General features: G+C 43.4%; 1 protein-coding gene and 1 pseudogene across 1 annotated transcript in view; one reads left to right on the forward strand and one right to left on the reverse strand.

Annotated features, from left to right (window-relative positions):
• Positions 1-20,659, reverse strand: part of NTF3 (neurotrophin 3) — a 90,138-nt gene that overhangs the window by 61,076 nt on the left and 8,403 nt on the right. The gene's annotated exons all lie outside the window — the stretch shown is intronic.
• On the forward strand, positions 12,398-12,792 carry LOC102832105 (annotated as a pseudogene).

Consider the following 20,659-nt stretch of genomic DNA (forward strand, 5'->3'; position numbering starts at 1 on the left):
GAACCTGTGCACAACAGAACGAAATACTGCCCAGCCCTGGGCCAACCTAACCATCGCTGCCACACCTGAGCCCATTGCTACTGCAACTTTGCCACTGGGGTTCTTCCTCTTTTTCTCCGACACTCCACTTTACCAAAAATGATATCTTTCTACAGTGACTGGCCCCTCTGACAATAAATCCAAAGTATGAGAGATGAAGTCTGGCCATCCTGGCTTTCAAGGAGCACTCTGGCTGTACTTCCAACACAGACTGGCTTGTTCTTTTAGCAAGCCAATATTCTCCTCCAACACCATAACTCAAATGCATCAATTCTTCTATGGTCTTCCTTATTCATTGTTCAACTTTCGCATGCATATGAGGTCATTGAAAATACCATGGCTTGGGTCAGGCGCACCTTAGACCAAACTGACATCTTTGCTCTTCAACACTTTAAAGAGGTCTTGTGTAGCAGATTTGCCCAATGCAACATGTTGTTTGATTTCTTGACTGCTGCTTCAATGGAGTGTTGATGGCTGATCCATGCAAAATGAAGTCTGACAACTTCAATCTTTTCTCCATTTATATGGATGTTGTTTATTGGTCCAGTGGTGAAGAATTTTGTTTCCTTTCCATTGAGATGCAATCCATATCAAAGGCTGTGGTCTTTGATCTTCATCAGTAAGTATTTTAAGTCCTCTTCACTTTCAGTGAGCAAGGTTGTATCATCTGCATATTGCAGGCTGTTAATAAGTCTCTGTCCAATCCTGATGTCATGTAGGTCAGCTTCTCAGATTATTTGTTCACATGCAGATTGTATAAGTATGGTGAAAGAATACAACCCTGGCACACAAACCTTTTCTAATTTTTAATCAATCAGTGTTCCCTTGTACTGTTTGAACAACTGCTTTTTGCTCTATGTACAGGTTCCTCATGAGCACAATTAAATGTTCCAGAATATTCATACTTAAGTGTTCTGACCCATACTGATTGTGCATAGGGTTTTTGAGGAGCAGCTGGTGAACGTCAGCTGCAAACCTTGTAGTTCAAATAAACTTTGCAGTTTAGCACATTAACCCATATTACCACATCAGAAATGGCCTCTCTCTAATGCCAATAGAAATGCTTAGAGATCAGGAATTTAAGGACAAGGTTTTATTTATAGTCCTGGTCTGTGATCTATCAGTCTACTCTTAAAAGTCATTTAGTTGAAATTTTCCATAGAAAAACGAAGGCTATTAGAGATCACCACAAACCTTCTTATCAGGATAAATTCATTAAAGCTAGATCTCCATCAGGGCTAAAAAGAATCCTGCCAAATTCTGAGATCTCCCTCCCTGTGATGTGTGATGTCACACGTTTGTCAGGTTTACCTTGAACAGTTGAGTTTATCTTGAACATTGTATTAGGTGCAGCTGGCTATAAAGATGACTTACCCTCAGAGGGCTCAGTGGACTCAAATGTATCAACAACTGTGAGGTTGGCCCAGGATCGGGCAGTGTTTCATTTATGTTGTGCATAGGGTCGTTATGAATTGGTACCGACTCGATGGCACAGAACAACAATCCTCAACAAGCATTCTGATTCTTGGAGGAGGTAGAGACACTAGTATGTGTAAGGTGGCACATGATGAACCTGGGCTTCAGGAAAGGTCTCCTGGATGAGCTAACTCATGTAACTGTCAGCCAGGCAGATCCTATCCAGCAAGGGATCCTAAGCAGTGTGAATAACAGCAACTTTGGTTGTAAGAATCCACAAAGAGGCAGGAAACTGAAACATAAAATGTAAAGCAGGTATGGGTGAGTTATAGAGAGTCAAGCAGATCATCTTAAAGGGTCTTGGACTCTACTTTGCAGTAACAAAGAGAGTTATCTACCACACCTAATCTATTTCAACATACAAATGTTGGGTAGTGGGTGTATTCACTTTTTTCAACCAGAAGCAATAAACTTGTTCATCAACAAAAATTCCAGGTAAATAAATTAGCTGTCATAGAGATAAGGGAAAAGTCGAAGGCAATAAAATGGCTTGAGACCTTTAAAAATTGGCTCAAAAATTATTCAAATAGATAAAAGGCTACAATAAAGAATAACTTCATTAAGGAAATGATTTATGCTTTTACTCTGTAGTTTAAAGGAAGGATGAATGGAACCTGACCAGACAACAAACCTTTTCCTAGATAGAGGAGATATAGTATAGTAATGTGGGTGAGCACACAGGTTGGGAGTCAGAGGGCTCTGGCTCATGATCAAGGCCCTATTGGGTGTGCTGCATAACTTCTCTGAGACTAAGTTCCCTAATCTGTAAAATGGGGACAATTCTGTAGTTACTGTGGCGATTTGCGGAGTCCTGATGTGGCTCTGTGGGTTAATGTGCTGGACTGCAAAGTCATTTGCACTGCAAGGTCAGCGGTTCAAGCTCGCCAGCCTCTCCTTGGAAACCCTATAATGGGTTGCTATGAGTTGGAACCAACTCAATGGCACTTAATAACAGCAACATGGTGATTTGGACTACGCACATACGGCACCTGGCATGGTTAACACCTGGTTTCATCACTCCACATGAGAATAAATAAACAACAACAAAAAAGCCTGAACAAATCTTAAGAAATAATCACAGTATTAAAAACATTCAAATTGATTCAGAAAATGATTATCTAATTGCCTAGAATTTACGAATCTGAATCTTTGCCATTTTGGATATTCCAAGGATCTTCATTGTACAGTCATATGTTCAGCTTGAAAATGCAAGGAATTAAAGAGCTGACACAAATTGAAAACTGATGTGTAGAGTGAAAGTCTGTCCTTTTTGAGCTTAAGAGGCAGAGCTCAGGGAAGCTTCCTAGAAAAAAAGCCCACGTTTGGCACTTGGGAAAAAGAGGTCAGCCTTTCACCTGGAAGGTGTGTTCCAGGCTCCAAGTGTGATTACAACCATGTGTGAGTGAGATGAAAGGACCCACCCTACCAAACCTAATGGGCAGCCACCCTTCCTCAACCACTATGCAGGATGCATTTCAAACTTGCTTGAATTGTTACCCAAAGATAAAGACCAGAGAAGGTCCTGGATGTGCCCTACATCTTGCAGGAACATGCCAACCTTTTCTTTTTTTAACTGGATGCTCCATGCAATCTGCTTATTAGTCACCCATATTAGTCTGCGTTTTTGTTGTCTGCCTTTCCTAGATCAGAAGCCCCTGAGAAGTAGGGCCTTTGACTTACAATTCATCACAGTGTGCAGACCAGAAAGCACCTGTCTTCCTTCAGACTACCCTACCTAATCTTACCTCAGAATGCCCTCCTGTTCCTGAGATGTTTTCAGCTATGAAATCACTCATTGGCCATTTTCATGGGTGAATTTTGGAGTCTACGCTCAGTCCGCAGGTCTGTACTCAGAGAACTTCCCTCACCTCTGTATAAAGTTTGGACCTCTGAAATCATGTATGCACCACATAATCCCACTCTGTTCTCTGGTCCACAGGTAACTGAACTAGTGTGAACCTCTGACTCAGGTTGGGCCAATCAGGATCTCTCTCTCTGAGGAACTTGGAAATAGAGCCCTGGGGACAGTCAGTTGGTAGATCTAGAGCTGAGAGGGGAGTGGCTGGGAAAATAGATTGTACTTCATGCAGAGGGGCAGACTAAGCTAAAGAAAGAAAGACAGAGAAAAAGAGAGAGGTGGGAGAATGAGACTGAATGGTGTTGAGGCACAGCGAGCAGACACCCCATAGTCCTGCAGAAGGAGAAAGACTGCAGGACTTACAAAATGCTTACTGACGATGCCTGGCTATATAGTTCATGCCCTTGGGTTTCCTGAGATGGCACTGGATGTTTTTTGGGGGGTACCAATAATAGCCTGAAGGAGAAAGTAAGGCCGGTAGGGTGGATGGGGTAAGGGCTAGTTACTAAACATCCAAAACTATACAATGATGGTGGTGGTGTTGTTGTTAGGTGCGGTAGAATCAGTTCCTTTCAACCAGCAGCTAGCACTTCTACAGAGTTCCATGCTTTGTATTTGATTTAACCCTTTCAACAATACAAAGGTATAACTGATGTCATCCTTTCACACTCACGGCCATTCACTGACTCTTTAAGCTATTGTGAAGGTCACACAGCTAAGTGGTAGGGATTGATTTAAGACCAGGCTGATGCTCCATAGAATCTCTGTTTCTAATCAGAGCGACATGGCTAACAAAACAGCTTTGTCGTCCAAGGTAAGCCCCTACTATGGGCAAGAAAGAAGTCTGACTACCCACTGCAATTCTCTCCCCTCTGTGCCAAACCCACACACAGAATAGATGACACATTAAACAATAAATTTGTAACTACGTAGACTTGAAAATAGAAAGGGGACCTTCGTGGGGCAGAATTGGTGAAGTATTCCTCAAAGAAGAAAATTTCACAAAGTCACAGACAATTCAAGAAGCTGAAGTTAACACAAGAATCAAAGCCGGGCTTGTTGTGAAGTGCTGTTGAATTGGTCTGGACTCATAGCAACCCTGTATAGTGTTTCCAAGGAATGGCTGGTGGGTTTGAACCACCGACCTTGTTGCTAGTAGTTCAGTGCTTATCCTAAAGCACAACACCAGGACTCCACAACCAGAGCACACAGGAGAATATGCCATAGAGGACAAACTGGCAGTAAGAATAAGTGTGGCACTGTAGGATAAGCACTTGACTGCAAGGTCAATTAGATCCTCAAGGTTGGCAGTTCAAAGTCACCAGCTGCTCCTCAGAAACCCTATGCAGGGTGGCTGTGAGTTGGAACTGACTCGACGGCACTTAATAACAACAACATCAGAGAAAAGCTAGCACCACAAATAAATCAGCAAAACTTTACTACCAGAGACTCTCAAACCCAAGGAAAGAGTTATAAGAGCAATTGGAAAATAACTTTAAATATATATTTATAACCTCAAAGATATAAGGCATTGCCTCCAAGGAATGAGAAAAGCAGATGTTTCAAGGGGATTTTCAGAAAACAAACAAAAAGGAGGGAGCCATTTGAAGTTGGTTATGTGACCTACTAGATTTGCGACCAGGCCCACTATAGAGATTGAAGGCATAGTTCTGTTTTGTAGCCAGAGCTGCAGCAATGTGCTGGGTGTTTAAGACCAAATGGAGACACACTACCAGGGGCTTCAAAAAGTTCATAGAAAAATGGAACAGAATGGATGTAATGAAATGAAATACGATGATAGGATGAGTGTCAAACCAATGTTCTCTCCCATCTAAACTATCACTCAGTTCACAATCAAACCTTGAAAAAAAAACACAACGCAAAATTTCCATGAGCTTTCTGAAGTCCCCTCAGAGGCGACTGGTCTCACAGAAATGATGGGCACCCCACACTAAAATAAACTCAAATGTCCTGGCCACCCTACGACTCCGGCCCACAATTATGTGACACACATGGCAAGTCCCTGGTCTCATAGTCCAATGAGAGTCATATACATTATTAATAGATATAAATTACTCAAAAAATAATTATTATCACCAAAAATCGCCTATCCTCCACTTACAAAAATCACCAATTTTGAGACCAAATTGTCAACAGTAACTTTAAAACAAAAATGAAAATTTTAAGAAGCAGGAAAACTAAATTAATGGAAATGGAACAATGAAATAGAAAGAATGAAAATGTTGACCCATTGTGAGGAATGTAATCAATGTCACTGAACAACTTGTGTCAAAATTGTAGAATGGGGACCTAAACAGCTGAAACCACATTAAATCTTACTTAAAAAAATACATTGCTTCTCTTTCAAAACAAATGTAGCAATTTCTTCATATTTCTTAAGGTTCCTCCCCAAACCCTCAAAGTTTTGGGAGCACTGGTGATCTGCTTCCCTGAAGACTGATACTGTTGAGTTGGTTCCGACTCATAGCAATCCTGTATAGGGTTTCTGAGGAGCAGCTAGTGAGCTGGAACTGCTGACCTTGTGATTCCATTTGACCTTGCAGTCTAACTATTAACCTGCAGGGCCACACCAGGGCTCTGTGAAGATTACAGCCAAGAAAATCCTTTGGGGTAGCTCTACTCTGTCACATGGGGTTGCTACAAGTTGAAGACAACTTGGTGACAGCCAACAACAGCAAGTACTGCAATGGAGTCCCTGGGTGGTGCAGACAGTTCATGTTCTTAACCACTAACCAAAAGGATGGACGTTTGAGTCCACCCAGAGATAACTCAGAAGACAGTGCCTAAAGATCTACTTCTGAAAATCAGCCATTGAAAACCCCACGGAGCCCAGGTCTACTCCGACACCCAGGTGGTCACCATGAATCAAAATCAGTGGACAACAGTTGGTTTGGTTTAGGTCCTGCAGTGCCTTGTAAGGGAGCATTTCCCCAGCCTGACTTGGAGGAGACTCATCTTCCAAACAGAATAACATACTATTGGCATAAGAATGTACCAGTTTACATCATAACATAAATCTGTAAAGTAATTTAGAGTTTGCAAAACATTTTTCTATGCATTATCTCCTGTGGAACCTCATAGTAACTGTGCGGTAGGGTTTATTACCCCAGTTTATGAAAGAAGAAACTGACTGACAGAAGTGGAAATAGAACCTGGGCTTTCCTGATCAATTGTTAGTTTTTTATCTAGTTCATTGCAATGAGATTTGGATTCCTTCACCATGAGCTCAAAGGCAGAAATAGTCTGAAGGATGTTTTCTCCTTAAACTCTTTTATATAATCATATTGTTGTTTCTGAGGCTGTAAATCTTTGAAGGAGCAGAAAGCTTCATCTTCTCAAGCAGAGCAGCTGATGAGCTTGAACTGCAGACTTCTATTCACTTTGAAGGGCCTCTTTTAACTCCTTATGTAGTCAGTGTATTTAGTGTTCCTCGATACTAGGCTGTAGTTAACTTTCGACTTCCTTTGTGATTCTTTAAAGGAGTCTTGGTGGCTGAGTAGTTAAGCAATCAGCTGCTTATCAAAAGTGCTAATCAAAAGGTTAGAGATTTGGCAAGGCCATAGGTGGAATCCTGAATAGCATCCGGAATCTTCTGAGGAAATATCCACTTGAAAGGACAAGCAGACCAGCCTGGAGTGGCCAGAAAAATAGAAGATACTTCCTGAAAGAAAGACTTGACAGGAAAAATACAAAACAATAGAGGCAGGTGACTAATTACTACAAGAACAAACAAGTGGCTCGCCCAGGAGACATCAAGGCAAGTGGTCGGATTCCCCTCAGGGCAAACCCCCATCTAAAACTAAGGCTCAATGGGAATGCATGCTCTGATTGGTTACCAGATTCATCACTGATAAGGGGAAGTGAGGGAAAAACAGCAATGAAGCTACGAGCTAAGCCCTACAATGTTCAATAGACTCCTGTGAACCTGGGTGGTGACCTGGTTGGCCAGCAGTGTGCCAAATCTAGGGGGCTCTTGGACCCAGAGTCAGCGACATAGCCACAGAGGACTAGAGTGGAGAGTGAAGTGTCCAGCTGATGAGAAGAGCGGGCACATGCATAAGTACACTCACACTTACAGATAATACCCACTTGACCTGGCTTCAATGGCTGGATGATCAGAGCTCAACCAGAAGAAGAAAGAAGAGGGAAAAAAGAGTAATCTGATACAATTTGATGAACTTGACCTACACCTATGGATGTAGTAGCTCAAAAGAGTGAATAAATCTTCACAGCAGGATCATTCCCACCCCTCCGCACACGGAGAGGACAGGGATGGGCAACTTGGACATTGGCTACCCAGAAAGGGGGGTCTACAGAAGCAAGAAGTGACTGGCTTACAAGCTTTCAAGAGGGAACCAAGATCCAGAGGGCGTGGAGCAAGGTAGAATCTCCACTGAGTAGTATCCATTCTGCCTAGACAGGGCTGATGAAAGGAGATGCGGATAGGTCTCTTGCGATACAATAGTGAATAATTGTTATCAGGACTGATTGTAAGGGCTGGGAATGTAAAGGTAGACATTTTGGGGCAAAGAGAGGAGCGTGATTAACCTTGCAGTCTAGGAGCAAGTCCGTGGGACCATCAAAGTAGAAGAGCAGAGAATGGAACCTTACCCAGAGAAGCAGTGATGCCAGGGATGGAGGCAGAGATGATGATGTGGGGAGATGGAGTGGCTGGAGACTTTGGACCCAGAGAGAGAGAGGTGCTATATGCGGACAACCAGGGGGCAGGTTTGCAGGGTATACCCTTTGGTTGATGGATGATGCATGGAAGGGATTGTAACCATGGCAAGGAAACAATATACGATGGGATCAATGTGAAGCTGATGTCCTCCCATGTAAACTATCACATAATCCACAATAAAGTATTTAAAAAAAAAAGGTTGGTGATTCGAACCCACCAAGCACTTCAAGGAAGAAATATGGGGCAGTCTGCTACCGGAAAGATTTACGGTTTTGGGAACTCTAGGTTGTTAAGTGCAGTCAAGTTGGTTCCAACTCAACAACCCTGTATAGAGTTTCCAAGGAGCGACCGGTGGGCTGGAACTTCCAACCTGTGTTTAGCAGTCCAATGCTTATCCTACAGCTCCACAAATGGGGCAGTTTTATTTTGTCCTTTCATATCACAATGAGTATGAATCAACTGGACAGCAACAGGTTTGATTTTTTGTTTGTTGTTGTTTCAGTTTGGTTTTGTGGTTCCTTATAAACATGTATAGGAACCCTTGTGTAGTGCTATGGGATAATGCACTGGGCTGCAAGGTTGGTTTGAACTGCAAGGTTGGCAGTTCAAACCCACCAGCTGCTCCTGGGAAACCCTACACAGACAGGATCGCTATGAGGCAGAACCAACTTGACGACAACTAGCAAAAACAATAAGCATATATGAGGGAGTCCTAGTGGCGTAGTTGGTTACACCTTGGGCTGCTAATCAAAAGGTCAGCAGTTCAAACCCACCTTATAGGAGTTTGAAGTCTGTAGGAGAAAGAAGTCTCAGCCCAAAAAGCTCCCATAAAGATTTACAGCTTGAGAAACCTTATACAGGATCGCTATGAGTCAGAACCAATTTGATGGTGCACAACTGCCAATAGATATAAGGAGTCCTGGTGTGGTGCTGTATAGGATAAGCACTGGACTTCTAACCACAAGGTCAGTGGTTCAAACCCACCAGCAACTCCTTAGAAAGCCTAGACGGGGTCACTACATGACAGCACTTAACAACAAATATGTTGGAAAACAAAATCATTTTCTCGGATCCAGAAATAAATGTTTCTGCTCATCTTTCAACCCTCCCTACAGCTGAAAACATTACTATACTTTGTTGTTGTTGTTGTTGTTGTTGCTAAGTGCCGTCGAGTTGGTTGCGACCCTGAATAGGGTTTCTGAGGCTGTAAATCTTTACGGGAGCAGAAAGCCTCATCTTTCTCCCGCGGAACAGCTGGTAGTTTCAAACTGCTGACCTTGAGGTTCGCAGCCCAACTCGTAACCACTATGCTACCAGAGCTCCTTTTATTATACTTAGATTGAAAAAATATATAGTTACTGCTGATGGTGACTGTTTGTGTTTGGAGCTGGGAGATGGGGAGAGCTTTGGGAACCTAAGAATGATTTCAGTTCCATCTCTATGAAGAGAGAGCCCTGTAGTATTCTGCTTCTGCTGCAGCGCTTGCCTCTATTTGTGATGTGTGCAATTCATCCCTTCATACAGAACTATGCCTGTCCTCAGTCTCACTGCCCACTGCTGCTATTCACGGATATGCCACCTTCTCTCTCGATTACCAACCCAGTCTCCACATACTCCAGCCTGGCTCCTTCTACCCACATTGGGGCCCCTAACCTACACTTATGTCACTTACAAGTTTAGAGAATCCCAAGAAGCATGCACTTAGCAATTCATATTAGACATCCGGCTCCAGCAAGTTTGACAACATACATGGTAATATCTTTTGCAAAGGCTATAAATGAGAAACCCAGGGACGATTCCACATGGTCTAGTTTACAATTTGGGAATATATAATGGTTGGAGATCCAACGTTTTCAGACCTTATTTAACTTTTTAAGATCTTACTTTCTAGCCCCCAGCTCTTAGTCTTCCCCCTACTACCTCCAAGCCCTGCCTTCTTAATAGGAAACTGGCAAGGAATAGAACAACTGCTTACTTTACATAGAGACCTGTTAGTTACAGCATTTCCTCAGTGGGGATGCATGGCAGACCAGTGTCCAGGACTAGATCTTAAGGAACAGGGAGGAAAGAGAGGTGTTTTCTTTCCTATCCCATTGAGCCATCACTTCCAGAATTAAGGAGCCCTAATTGGAATCCTAGTGTGGCACTGTGGGTTAATGCACCAGACTGCAAAGCCATTTGAATTGCAAGGTTGGTGTTTCAAGCTCACCAGCTGCTCCTTGGAAACCCTGTACAGGGTCACTATGGGTCAGAACTGACTCAACAGCGCTTAACAACAACAATCCATAGCTAGGGAATCCTGGTGTGGCTCCAAAGGATAAGCACTCCACCTCAAGGTTGGTTTGAACTGTGAGGTCAGCATTTCAAACTCACCAGCTGCTACTCTTGGAAACCCTATACAGTGTTCTTAAGAATCAGAATGACTCCAAGGCACTTAACAACAACAGTCCACAGCTAACCCTAAAAGAAGGCATCTGACTGGTATGCAAATACCAGGAAGAACTAGTATAAGGATTCTTATCAATCAGAGAATCAGAGACCAGAAACCACTTTACATTTGGAATGTCTTATGAAAACTATGCACTCAATCAAGGCTAATATAATAATATCTTCCCCTGGGAGTTGTTGGGAAACTAAATGAGATGACACTTAGAAACATACCTGTTAATAATGCCTTAGGAATACTGTTCTATTTTCTCTTCTCTGCTCCCCACCATTTCCCCTCCACGTTCCCTCCAGTAGATGGGGAATAGCGGGTCACTGTGGTTTCCTCTGAAAACCTGTGATCTGCCCTCCAGATCTCCAGTTTCAGAGACAGATGCTGGGTGGGTCAGAGAGAAAGAAGTCTCAGCCCAAATATCTGAGCATCATGAACTAAATGAAGAGCTCCCACAGTTGAACCAAGGATCAGACTCGGATGCTGCACAAAGCTGCAGAGATGCAAGTAAGGGGACAGCATGGCTCAATAGTCTAAGCCAGTGGTTCTCAACCTTGGCTACACATTGAAATCACATGAAGAACTTTAAAAAAGACAGATGCCTGGGTCTCTCCCCTAGACATTCCACCCTGAGCAACCATTCTTAGTTCAAGTCAAAAGATCCAAAGTGCAGGTGAAGCATTAGCTAGAACATGTTAAGCAAAGACCTTTGGGATGACACTCAAGCTCTCTCTCCTTGGCTCATGTTGGGTTTACCAAAATGAGTTCTTGAGTTCCCATGTCCTAAATTATGGGCTCACATTCCAGTTGTCTGTTTGGGCCATTCTCACACACATTTCCTTATACAAGGGTAAGCCACAATGTAGTCCTCCATAATCATGGACACCTTTATTTTAAAGAAATATCAAAATACAAAAGCCATTGTTTCTCAGCATATCTACCACCTAGGTCTGCACATTTCTGAAGGGGATGATTTCACCTCTCAAAACCTTCCCTGAAGAATTCTGTGCTTTCTGATTTACACCACGTTAAAACGTCACTTTTGGCATCCTGAAGGAATTCAAATTGCGTCCTATTTAAATGCCTTTTGAGTTTTTGGAACAAACAGAAGTCTGAAGGAGCAAGATGAGGGCTTAGGGTGAACGGGATAAGGTTTCCCAATGAAATTTTTCTAGGACAGTACTTGCTACCCTCAAAGAAGGAGCAGGTGCGTGTCGTGACAGAAAAATTTTCTCAGCATAACTTTCCTGGCTTTTTCTCTAGCAATGCAATTTCCAATTTTCTGCAAATGTTCTCATAATAGTCCCTGTGGTCATCTTGTGTCCTCCAATACAATGTATCAAGATGGTCCCTTGGGAATCCCAAAAAGCAGTCGCCATAACTTTCTGAACTGACCTCACTGCTGTGAGTTGAAGTGACCCAGTTGTTGTTGTTGTTAAGTGCCATTGAGTCGGTTCCAACCCATAGCGACCCTGCATAGCGTTTCCGAGGAGCACCTGGTGAACTTGAAGTGCCAACCTTGCAGTTCAAATGGCTTTGCAGTCTGGCGCATTCACCCACAGCGCCACACCAGGATTCCTAAGTGGCCCAGTAGATCCCTTCAAAAGCCACCTTTTAATGGGAACTATTTTTTTTTTAAGGTGTCATTCATGTGGTGCTGTGGGTGAATGTGCCAGACTGCAAATCTGTTTGAACTGCAAGGTCGGTGGTTCAAACTCGCCAGCTGCTCCTCAGAAATCCTATACAGGGTTGCTATGGGTTGGAACTGACTCGACAGTACTTAACAACAACAACAACCATGACAAAAGACAAATGTACTGATCTCTCCTCTTTGTGGAATCTTCAGTGAGTGCAGCCACCCCAGGATCACCCACTGCCATCAACTATGGCCTGTGGTCTGGTCGCCAACAACCTGAATCTCAAACCTGGAGAGTCGGGGTGAGATAGCCCCCAACGCCAAGAGCTTCATGCTGAACCTGGGCCTGCAACAACAACCTGTGCCTGCACTTCAACCCCCACTTCAGCGCCCATGGGGACATCAACACCATAGTGTGTAACAGCAAGGATGGTGGGACCTGGGGTGCTGAGCAGCAGGAGAAAACTTTCCCCTTCCAGTCTGGCAGTGTCTCAAAGCTGTGCATTTCCTTCGACCAGACTGACCTGAGCATCAAGCTACTGGATGGCTACATGTTCAAGTTCCCCAACCGCCTCAACCTGGAGCCCATCAACTTCCTGGAGGACGACAGCAACTTCAAGATCAAGTGCGTGGCCTTTGACTGAAGTCAGCAGTATGCCCTTGGACTCGGTCCTCAATAAAGGCAGCTCTCAAACCAGCCCCCTCTCCCCCCCAAAAAACAAAAAACAACAACATACCAGTGTACTACTGAGAGAACTTGTTCACAGTATCCACTAATCACAGAGACATGTCTCAACATGTTTTGCTTGGACTAAACCATACATGTATGAACTGAAACCCTAGTAGCAATAAAAATATGCTAAACAACTGGTCTTGCAAGAAACTCTATAAAGGTCTGCTACTGGCAAGAGCGATCCTATAGAATTTGGTAATTACCAGGAGAGTCTGAAACACACATACACACTTTAATTCATCCGAATCAATTTATGGGGAAGAGTTGTGCTGCCCAGGAACCTGGACCGCTCTCAGAAGTCCTCAAAACCTTAGCATTTGTCCACATCACTGTGAGCCTAAGAAAAGGTCTACACTACAAGAAGAGCCCCTCTGAAGCAAATCATTGTTAGGTTTTCAGATTTTCTGGGAAGCAACTCCCAAAGCAATTTTCTGATCAACAATTAGATCAAATTAGGATGGAAATGAATAGCAGTAGGAAAAAGGTTAGGAGATCTCCCATTGCCAGTGAGCTTAATGCTCAGCATTGGCGGTGGTGGTGATGTGCCGTGAAGTCGGTTCCGACTCATAGCGACCCTGTATAGGGTTTCCAAGGCTGTAAATCTTTACAGGAGCTGAAAGCCTCATCTTCCTCCCGCAGAACCTCCAGTAGTTTCCAACTGCTGACGTTGAGGTTAGCAGCCCGACTCCTAACCACTATGCTACTAGAGCTCCTTAGTAGAGTTACTATTTTCATTCTAATTTTTCCAGGATTCAGAGTCCCTCTAATGTACCATGATGTCCTTCCAGGCTGGGAGAACCCCTTCAGGGACAGCACTGTTCACAGTAAACCTGAAAGCAAATCCTGCTTGCTATTTATTCTTCCCAGGTGTTTTATTTATTCATTTGCTCACTAAATCCATTCATTCTTTCATCAGTTTAATTATCCAATCATTCTTCTTTTCATTAAAGAACTATTTATTAAGAATCATCATTCATATTTAAGGCAGAATTTAAAAGCAAAAGCTTGACTGTTCTTTCTTCCTGAGTCTTCAATCACTCCCTATCACCCTGGGATAAAGAGGAATCTCCCTGGTGGGTCTTGCTTACCTCTCCACTTGATCAGATCTTATCCCACTCTTACTCTCTGTGCACCACCATCCCTGGACTTATTTCTGTTCCTTAAGCACCTTTGGTTTCTTCTTACCTTGGAGTATTTTCCCACACTGCCCCCCGCCCATTTCCTTCTAATTTGACCTCTGATTAAAAAATTACATCACAAGCTATCATAAAATTCTCCAGGTATTTGCTGGAGTTGTTGAAGTCTGCACATATTGCTGGGCATTGATTGCCTCCCTCCACATTGGTTGGTTTCTATCTCTATCCCAGCCCCTGCTCATTATATCTCTCTGAACAATAGTCACAGATATCATCATGCCCCAGAAAGACACATGACACACATGATAAACAACCGGAATCCTTCTCCAACCCACAGCATTTTTTCTTTCTTAGTCAAAACCTGACCTGACCTTCTCTAATGACTCTCTCCTTAGCTTTATCCTCTGTCAAGTGGTCCCCCAAAGAACTCAGGAGCCTCACTGCAGACAGATGGTAACTTTATACAGCAGACCCTAAAGGAGATGTAAACACTGAAGGAGGGAGTGAGAAGAGATATTCCTAATTTGTGCAACAGCCAAAAAGAAAAAGGGAAAAGTCAGAGGATACGAGTGATGAGCTGAGGTCTCTCTACCAGTAACCCAACCCAAATCCAACTTGATTTCTGAGACTTGCCAATAAGATCACAATCTAAAATATCTTTCTTGTGTGTACATGTGGGCACACAGGTACACACCCCTGCACCAACACACACGCAGATGTCAAAAGACAAGAACATGAAACAAACATACCAGAGATTTATTTTATTGGTTAAAATTTATGTGCTAATACAGAGAAAGAGAATGAGAGAGTTACAAAAAACAACTTTCTTCTTATTTTACTTCGCAGACACCAAAAGTTCTCAGATACTCAAAAAAATAAATCAAGTAAAAGAAAACAGAAACCCTTCATGAAAACAACCTGAAGCAATCTTAGCGTTCAGCTATAAAGAACACTAAGACGAGAAAGCAAGTTCTTTTGGGGGAACCATCTGGGACTCAAGTATCATGTAGATGTATTTTTGGAAGGCAAGGGAAAGAAGTAACATGGCCAAAGTGACACCTCACCTTAAAGTCCTCTGGGGAAGTCCCCTCTCTCCTGTTGTGTGAAGGGCTGTCAGGATAGGACCACGAATCAAGGTGCCCACCCCTGTACAGAATCCAAATGGGCTCCTTGGACTCCAGCTCTGTTGCTCCCTGACTAGCTGGAGACCAGAAGCCACATCCCACTTCTCATGCAACTGAGCTATCTCATGCAGAGTCAGGGACGGCCGGGCCTTTAGACAACAGTGCCTGAGCATCAGCCTCATTTGAGAGATGAGGAGCTGAAGGCCCCAGTCACTGGGAGGGTTGGTGACAGAACCACAACTGGATGTCAGGCCTTCTTGGCTTCAGACTCTCTGTTTAGAACCTGTCTCAGGACACCCCAGAGCTTAGGTATGCTGCCCATACTTGTCACCTCAGTCTACAAAGAGGACTCCATCATCTAAACTTCTATACCAGCCGTACTTCCTTCCATTCATCAAACATCTGCTACCACAGTCTGTTGTCTACTTATCTGCAAATCTGTCCTGTACTCCCAACTAGACAGCTCTTGAGGGTACCCAGTAAACCAGTTACCAATGAGTCAGTTCCACTTATAGCAACCTTATGTGTGTGAGAGTACAACCATGCTCCCTAAGATTTTCAGTGACTGCTTTTTCAGAAGTACTTCACTAGACTTTTTATCCCAGACATCCTTAGGTGGATTCAAACCTCCAGTCTTTCAGTTAGTTGCCAAGTACTTAACGTTTAAGCCATCCAGGGTCTCTCTTGAAGGTAAGGCCTTACCTTCTACCTCTGGTACACAAGTAACATTATTAGCACAGGGGTTAGTCAGAATCAATAAGAGCACGGAGGCCCCCTGAAAATAAGTCCTTCATTAAGCAGATAAGAAAAATATGTAATGATGAGTTACTTTTTTTTTTTAACTCCTCATTCCAAACACTAAAGAAATTACTAACAAACAATCCAGTGTCTATTTCTTCTGGTGTCTGGATCAATTAAAAACAGGATGTGGAAAAAGAAAAGCCAAGAAGCTAGCTCACTGTGCAGGACAGACTCAGAGGACATAAATCGACAGTAGATGGCAGTCTGTCACTACATCAGAAGTGGCCACAGAGACATTCACCCAGTTCAGAGAGGACAAGAGGGAGATGCCGCACTTAGAGCATCTCCCTGGTGGATACTACAGGGAACTGTGGGATGCAGTGCAGTTCAACTGATAACTGAAGGACTGGTGTTTCAAACCCATCCAGCAGCTCCACACAGCCTAGAAAATGCCATGGTGAAGTTCTACTCAGGCACATGAGGTCACCATGAGTCAAAATTTGACCTGACCTTGACAACACCTAACAACATCAAGGGCACTATAGGATGAGCACTGGATTGCTAGGAGCAAGGTCGATGGTTCAAATCCACCAACCACTCCTCACGAACCCTATGCAGGGCTTCTGTGAGCTGGCTTAACCCAACAACAACAGCAAGGATTCCTGGTGACACAATGGTAAAGCACTTGGCTAAGGAGAAAATCAGCAGTTGGCGTCCACCAGCCGCTGTTTGGGAGAAAGATGTGGCAGTCTTTCCCATAAAGATTTGAATCTAAGGAATCCTATGGGGGAAGATCTGCTCTCTCCTAGAGGGCCACTATGCCTTGAAACAGAATTGACGGCACACAAAGTGCAGATTGCAACATGCTCTTGGCAGAGAGAACTCTCCAAGGTATACTGGGAGCACACCTATAAATCCACTGAGCCTAACACTAGTTCAACATGCATCTTCCCAAAAGTCTCCCCAGGAATAAGTAAGGCCTCAGCATCACAATGGGCTTATGCTCTATTGCCCTGTCTTTGAGAATGCAGTAAGAGAAAAGACATTCTTCATAGACCCAACCAGCCAACTCCTAAATCAAGATGGGTCTCCTTGTCCTCAATCTCACCCAAACCAGCCCTTCCACTGGGAACTTGACATTCATCTCATACTCACATGGTCTCACCCTTAAATGGATTGTGCCTGCTGTCGTCCTCATAGACCCTGAGGCCAGAGCCACACCATCTCTTCTTCTCTGACATTCAGCACAACACCTGATACTTTGCAACCACCAAGAGGATGCTTACTAAATACTCTTTAAAAATGTGGCTTAAGCTGCTATCTGGGCTCAAGAAAGGGATTGCTCTGGTTATGCAGCATGACATCAGTCCTCCTGTTACCCAGACTTACACAGGCAAGATACAGGGTGGAAGGGTCTCAAAGGACAGCAAATATAGTGTTTTCTGGGAAGCTGGCATGAGCATTCACAACTTCAGTCTTGGGACAGACCATCCCCTCTGTGACCTACTATCCTGAGGCTGTCCTGTTACTGCTGAGCCATCTGAGTCCCCCCGCTGGTCAGTTATACACTCTTAGATCCAACATTTTTGTGGCAGACACTGTTGCAAGGTGTTGTGGGGGTCACCAAGTAAAGAGACCAGATTCCTTTCTTGTGGGGCTTTTATTATTGTGATACTATAGAAATGCAAATGAAACATGACTGCTAAAATGGCCTAACATAGGGAGTATGGGGAGGGAGCCCCAGGCTCTCTGGGTAATACAGAGATGCACTCCAGAGGTGGTACAAGTCAAGAAAGATGTGAAGGATGATTTAAAGCTCATCAGCATGTAAGGAGGGGAGAATATTCTAAACACAGCAGATACACAGAATCTCTCTTCTACTGCCATCCCAATTTCAAGAACAAATGTATTTTTCTACCACCGTATTTCTCTTTGAAGATATTTCTCTCTACATTGAAGCCATTTGGGGGTATTCTTTTCTCCACCCATCCATCCATCCATTCAGATTTTCTTACTAGGCCCTAATGCATGCAGTTCAATCATGAGGCAGAAAAACTTTAAAGGACTTCTAAGCCTTTATCTCTCATTTATCAGATGAAAAAAGTGAGACCTGGCATGCCTCAAGAACTCCCCAAAATTGTACAGTTAAGTCTCTGATCAAGTGAGGAGTGGAGTTTGGTCTCCTTGCTCATAGTTCAGGATCTATCTGATTTAGTTTACTGAATTCAGTTACCCACAGACAATTTTATCCCACATAAACGTCTCTCAACACTTCCAACTTCCATTCCCAAATCTGCCACAAATCTGGCAAGCTTGTTTCTTCAGCACTTTATAAACAGGCAGTTATCCATATGTCCAATAACTTATCTGGCATCCCAGAACTTAATTTCCTCCTGTATCCCTCCACATTTCTGCATATAAGAGTCCAGCAGAGATGCCTGGAAATCCCAGACATGGGTCACAGTGAAATTCAGAGATCAGCAGAATCTCAGAAAATCTGAACTGTGGCAACTGACCCTCTAGTGAGCCTGCCTCCCTCTTTTTCCAGAAGAGGAAACAGATCCCTGGTGGGAAAGTAATTGGCTCAGAGTAGTACAGCTAGGTTGAATCTTTGTATGGGGGAAAAGTGGCAAACTGACCAAGTTAGGGAACTGGGTGTCAGAGAGCTGGACTCTTTCCTAATCAAGAAATATGTTTGCTAGGAAGACAGAACGTTTTCAGAACCGAATTTTCTGCTCAGACCCGTGAAGGCAAAGGACGGGCCCTATAACCTATCAGGAGTAGGTCTGCTAGACACAGGATAGAACTAATCCCAGACTAAAAACTCCAAATATATTCCCAGAGGAATAATTTGGAGCCAGAGGGGGAGAATATTTTTAAATGTTCCAAGAACATTTTAAAAGCTGGGACTTGGGGTGGGGGCGGGGTGTAATAAATTGCTGGGACTAGGTTGTCATCAAAAGGAGCCCTCGTTGCTCAGTGGGTAAGCAATTGACTGCTAGGGTTGCTAACAGGAAGACTAACGGTTAGAAGCCACCAGCTATGCAGCAGAAGAAAGATGGCAGGTGGCTTTTATAAAGATTTACAGCCTTAGAAATTCTATAGAATAGTTCTACTTAGTCCATGGGGTCACTGTGAGTACGGGTTCAGCCTGTCATCAGAAACAAACAAACAAAACATAGAGCTCGATTGTCTATGTAAGGATAAAAGTACCATCCTACTTTTCGTAAAAAAAAAAGGTTTTCGTAAAAAAAAAAAATTTAAAATAAGCACTTATTTTTTAAGTCTCTACCATGCAACAGACTTTAGGGCAGTGTTTTGCATTTATTCATTTATTCACACATTGTTGTTGTTGTTAAGTGCCATCAAGTCAGTCAAGTTGGTTCTGACCCACAGATAGAGACCCTATATAGGGTTTCTGGGGAGCAGCTGGGGAGCTTGAACCATCGACCTTGAAGTTCAAATGGCTTTGCAGTCTGGCGCATTAACCCACAGTGCCACTCCAGGATTCCTCACACATTGTAAATGCCTTTAAATAACAGAGCAACATGATCTCTGGTGAGTTACCTTGAAGGCAATCTGGAGGTGGCGAAGTCATCAAAATGACTGGTAGTCACACCCTTCAAACAGGACAGCATCCATCTCAAGAATCCCCTTGGCTTCCTGATTTCTGGTACTGTCCAAAGAATGACACATAACAGGCAAACGCCAGGGTTGAAGGAATCTACAGCTCCCTGTTCTTCAATAAACAGTCCCTGGGAACTCCAGACCTCATCAGCAACCACTATCCCTAACTTCCCAGCAGAAGATCTACCATAACTTTGTCAGCAGTCTAAATGGAAGGCAATTTGTAGGCATTCTTTCGCCTATCAGGGGATGCCATTTTTCCAGATTCTGAAAAGGCAGACCTCATGTTCTACACTCATATTCTTTTTTAACTTTGACTTTGTGCAAACCTCATCCTGAGACTCAAGAATGCTAGACCTACCACCTCTTGTAGGCGTGTGGATCGAAACCAGATGTCTGTCTCCAATCTTACTTATATAGAGTTTACAACGAGGCAATTGTGGCTTAAATCAATGCCCCCATTCTAGAAGGGCAGCTTCCCTTGTCAACAGACAGGGAAGTTAAAGAGGAGGGTGGTTGGAAGTTAAGACAGATCTGACACATGCTTGCCAGCAGGTGGCTAAAAAACCTAAACATTTATCTTGCACATTAAAAGGAACCTTCCAGTGAAGCAGGTTACCCTGTGAAGTGACAGACTTTTTAGAAGGCTATCAAACCTGCTCCCATCTGGATGACATCAGAAAACAGAATCTGAATGACTGGCAGGTGGTGGCAGACTTGGAAAAACCACAGGCGTCAGAAGGCAAAGCCAGTTCATCAACATCTGCCTGTGTGACCATGGTATCTTACTTCACACGTCAGAGAACTTCAGCTTCTCCATCTGTAATTGTCATTATTTTGAGCACTGAAATAATTCCAGGCAGTAATAATGCTTGGCACTCTACCATCATCATCATCATCATCATCTTAAAAACCAAAACAAACAACCCACTGACACTGAGTCCATTCTAACCTATAATGACTCTGAAGAGCAGAGTAGAACTGCTCCAGGGGTTTTCTAAGAGTTAAATATTGATGGGAGTATACAGGCTCATCTTTCTCCCTTGGAGCAACTGGTGGGTTTGAACTGACAACCTTGTAATTAGCCCCACAATGCTTAACCCACTGCACCACCAGGGGCTCCTATCCTCTTAACAGAGGGTGTTTATCT

This window comes from Chrysochloris asiatica, unplaced genomic scaffold (genome assembly GCF_000296735.1).
Source record: "Chrysochloris asiatica unplaced genomic scaffold, ChrAsi1.0 scaffold00050, whole genome shotgun sequence".
In the NCBI taxonomy this organism is placed as follows: Eukaryota; Metazoa; Chordata; class Mammalia; order Afrosoricida; family Chrysochloridae; genus Chrysochloris; species Chrysochloris asiatica.